This window comes from Triticum urartu, chromosome 5 (genome assembly GCF_003073215.2).
Source record: "Triticum urartu cultivar G1812 chromosome 5, Tu2.1, whole genome shotgun sequence".
In the NCBI taxonomy this organism is placed as follows: Eukaryota; Viridiplantae; Streptophyta; class Magnoliopsida; order Poales; family Poaceae; genus Triticum; species Triticum urartu.
This window is the reverse complement of record NC_053026.1, coordinates 501,827,951-501,832,702: the sequence shown is the minus strand read 5'-3', so window position 1 is coordinate 501,832,702 and position 4,752 is coordinate 501,827,951. Positions and strand designations below refer to the sequence as shown.

At 44.7% G+C, this 4,752-nt stretch overlaps 1 long non-coding RNA gene across 1 annotated transcript; it reads left to right on the top strand.

Annotated features, from left to right (window-relative positions):
• Positions 1-1,395: 1,395 nt before the first annotated feature.
• On the top strand, positions 1,396-4,037 carry LOC125556453. The gene is made up of 2 exons (XR_007305097.1): positions 1,396-1,807; positions 3,758-4,037. It is a non-coding gene; the product is annotated as an uncharacterized LOC125556453 (long non-coding RNA).
• The last annotated feature ends 715 nt before the right edge of the window (positions 4,038-4,752 follow it).

Below are 4,752 nucleotides of genomic sequence, written 5' to 3'. Positions count from 1 at the left end.
TAAATAACTTGGGAGTACCTCAAGTTCAACTTTCTTGTTTGTGGTGTGATAATCTTGGTGCCACCTATTTGTCTGCTAACCCAGTTTTTCATGTCAGAACCAAACATATTGAGATAAATTTTCATTTTGTGAGAGAACAAGTTACAAATAAACAACTTGATGGTCGGTTTATTCCCTCCAAAGACCAGCTTGCAGATGGCTTTACAAAGGCCTTACCAACCAGAAGCTTTCAAGAATTCAGGCGTAATCTCAACTTGAGGCAGTTGCGATTAAGGGGGGCTGTTAAACATTGGATTATACACCCATGCTATGTCACGTACGCATACATGCCACCTCTGGTGCTTGGGTAGTTAGAGGAGATCTCTTTGTTTTATTTCATGTTTATCTCTTGATGTAATCCTCTCTATCCCCAATGTATCTTTCTGGTGATTCCAACAACCTTAATGTATGCCTCCTGCGAGAGCTGGCCTCGCCCATATCAATATATATACACGGGCTCCCATGTTACGGGAGTTCAGACGCTTCTACAAAACCTAACAATTATCAGTTCTCAAAGGAAAAGAGAAGGTAAATTATGTTAGTAGAGAGCAACGGAAGGCGAGATTTACAAGAAATAGCATCAGAGAAGCAGAACATTTTGATTTCATTCATTCCGAGTTCATCGGTAGAAATGTACACTTAGATTCAGACATAGCCCTGAGCATCATGACATAGATATCACCATTGAAAATAAAAACATCCAATGCATGACAGTTAACCATTATCATTGAGGTGTTTACAGGCCAGTTGTGCCGATCATTAATCTTTGGAAGTTGAATTTCCACCTGTTATATTTGCAGTCTAACGTAAAGTGCCCACGACCAATTATCTTTGTATATACTACGTACCTCTGTTTCTAAATATAAGAATTTGAACTGCCAAAACATATTATATTTAGGAACATAAGGTGTATATAAGCGAAAAATGAGCTCAAGTCGGATGTTATCCGGTGGTATTGTGCCAAAAAATTAGGATATGATTCCTTTCCTAAAGAACTACTGCCGTTATTTCTTTTGTTCACCACAAAAAGGAAAATATTCCAACGAAAAAAATTACATTTCCTTTTGGACCGATATTTACAGGAATATTACAAGGAATGAAGGAAACCATGAGAAACAAGCCCATGCATATATAGCACACACACGAACAGTAGCCCTTTAGCACGTACGCACGTATCTAGCTAAGCAATACTCCTACCCGACTAAGTTATTTTACCGGAGCCGGGATGTACCGGCAAGAGATCCACCGTTCGTCACTGCTTCTAGATTGGTGTGAGTGGATCCCACGTGATTTTCCTTTTCGCGTCTGTTTCTAGGATACAAGCATATACGAACCGGAATACTGGATGGACCCACATCAGTTTGTCGCTCCCACATCAGTTCCACGCCGGCCGCTGCTCTCTTCCACATCTCTCTCTCTCTCTCTGGTCAACGCCGGCCCCTGCTCTCTCTCCGTCGTACGGCGGCCGCTGCTCTCTACCTACTACGCCGGCTGGAGTCAGTCTCCCTCCTTGAGTAACCAATCCCCTACCTCGACAAGCCGCCGTGGAAACGGACTCCCTCGCCGGATCTGACGAACAGTCAGGACGCGGTGCAGTGCCTCTGTGTTGCCGCCGGTAGCGGATCCCCGCGCCCCGGTGCCCACCACCGCCTCCCTGGTCCTCACTCTGGACTTTGGAGATCCAACCGGAAATCATGGGATACACCCCAAGTCAACCAGATCCAGTTGTCGCCGACGCGGACGAGGAAGCAGGTCAGGATCCACCGAGGTAAGCACAACTTCCTTAACATCTCTTTTTTTTAGAACATGGACGTCAGGGACGTCCGGTTTTAAATTAATAAAGCCCACAACATAGGCAGCGTATGACAACCACATGACCAACACACGGCATCAGACAAAAGACGAGCAAGTCTTGGAAACAGCAACCGGAGAAAGAATAAAGTACGTTACAAGGCACGTCCGGCCTAGCGAAACGAGCACGCAGGCTCGGCTGAAAGTACAACCAAAAGGGGCTGCCTATCCCTATGCGATAGCAGACGGCGCGGACGACGGAGTGCGGGACTCGGCGTAAACTAAGCGAAGACGGCAAAGAGCTTGGTGATGAAGATCAGAATCCTGTTGTCTGCCCAGCGGTGCCCATTGCTGCAAGAAAATGATGCATTTGAAGATAACGTCAGCGGGATACGAGGGAAATACGCCCTCGATAGTAAACTTGTTACGAATATGCCAGATAGCCCATAACATGGTCGCCGCACATGTCCACATGACCCGACGAGCCGGGCCATGAACCAATGACAAAGAAGACACTAGCGCGTCTCGGGAGCGGGGATCCCAATCCACCCCCACGGCCTCACGGACCGCGCTCCAAGCAAAGCGCGCCAAAGAGCACCGGAAGAAAGCGTGGTTAGCATCTTCCGAAACCCTACACAAAGCACAAGGGCCGGAGGCGGGGCCGTTGCGCTTAGCAAGGTTGGTAGAGGTAGGAAGGCGATCTTGGCAGAGTTGCCAGAGGAAGACCTTGATCTTGAGAGGGATTTTAGCCTTCCAAAGCCCCATGGCAGCCGAAGGGACCTGGCCGCGGGTAAGCTTTCTGTATAAGGAATTGACAGAGAATTTGCTAGAGCTCGAAAGTATCCAAGAGACCGTGTCCGCGGAGTCCGACAGGCGAACATCCGCGATCAAATCCCGAAGGCGGTCCCACTCCGCCATTTCCGTCCCCGATAATTCTCTTCTGAAGTTGAGGTAGGGTGGGGAGGAGCTAAGAGCCGAATCAACCAATTGGTTGGGCTCGACTGCAATGGAGTAGAGTTGGCGAAACTCCGACCATAGGGGTTGTTGGCCAATCCAAAGGTCTAGCCAAAACCGCGTGGAGCGCCCGTTGTTAACTCCATACTTCGCGCCCCTGGCGAAGAAGGGTTTTAGGGCTTGAATGGAGTTCCAGAAGGGGGACCCACGAGAGGCCGCCTCGAAGAAATTCCCATTCGGGAAGTATTTCGCACGGAGGAGGTCGATCCAGAGGCCAATCTCACCCTGAGACATCTTCCAGATCCATTTGCACATGAGTGCAATATTCATCAGCTTGGAGTTGATGATCCCAAGGCCCCCCTGGGCTTTAGATCTGCAAACGGCCTGCCATTTGACCATATGGTATTTTCGTTTGGGTCCCGCTCCTTCCCAAAAGAAACGGGACCGCGGGGTATCCAACTTAGTGTGTACCCCATCCGCCAGCAAGAACAAACCCATGGCGAACATAGGTAAGGATGAGAGGCTGGATTTGGTTAAGATTAGTCTAGCCCCTGAAGACATAAATCTACCTCTCCACGGACACACCCTGCCCGCTACCTTGGAGGTGAGAGGTTCCCAATCGGCGATCGAACATTTCTTCGCCGTGATCGGGAGGCCGAGGTAAGTGAACGGAAACTGGCCAAGTTTGCAGTTAAGCAAGTTGGCTACCCGCTGACTTTCGGCCGCGTCCATCCCTATGGACACCACTTTACACTTGTGGAAGTTGATTTTAAGCCCCGACATGAGTTCAAAACACAACAGAATGGCCTTGACCGTTGCGATACTGTGTGTGTCGGGTTCGAAAAGGAGGAGTGTGTCATCCGCGTATTACAGGTGTGACACACCCCCCGGGATCAGGTTGTCCACCACATCCGCGTATTAACATCTCTTTCTCTGTACTTCCTGATTTTCGATTTGTGCTACATGATTTCAGCTCCCACCCTTGCTTCTTCATCAGATGGACAGCTCCCCATGCTTGTGAATTTGAAATATACTAAATGTTTCAGTTATGGAATCCACCAAAATATTCAACCAATGGAAGGGAAGGTGTCAAATTGAAATTGATGTGAAGATTTGAAGCAGATTGTGTGATATATGTCACATTGTTGTTCCGACATTGAAATAAATATGTAGATATGTGGAACTGCTATGTGATGTGAAATGCAGATTTGTGAAACTAATATCCTTGATGTGAAATGAAATTGTAATTGGAATGGTTTTTCTTAAGAGTGTTTTTTAGTGTAATCTGAACTGAAATAGTTCTTGAAATATAAACTGGTATTTCTTAAGAGTGTAATTTGAAATATAAACAAAAATATATGAAACTACTCGTCTGAAATATATGAAATTGGTGTTTCTTAAGAGTGTAATTTGAAATATGAACGTAAATATATGAAATTACTCGTCTAAAATATATGAAACAGGTATTTTAGGAGTGTATTTCGAAATCTAAACGAAAATATATGAAATTACTCGTCTGAAATATATGAAACTGGTAGTTTTTAAGGGTGTAGTTAGTTCTTAAGTGTGATATGTACTGAAATAGTTTTTGAAATTAAACTGAATTTTTTGTGACACTTCTGAAATAATAAATTTCACTCTTTTTGAATAAAAATGAATTTGGAAAAGCTGAAATCACCTTCTAATTTTTTTGAAATGATAATTTCACTCTTTTGAAATACTAAGTGTCAGTCTTTTGTACAAATATGGTAATGAAATTTGTTTTTTGGAAGGACTGAAATCAGTTTTTGGTGATTGAGATAATTAGTTTCACTCGCAATGAAATATGGCATTGGAATTGGAATAACTGAAATCAGTTTGTAGAAAGTTAAAAATGTTTATGCTACTCTTTTGAAATACTAAGTGTCAGTCTTTTGTACAAACATGGTAGTGAAATTTGTTTTTTGGAAGGACTGAAATCAGTTTTTG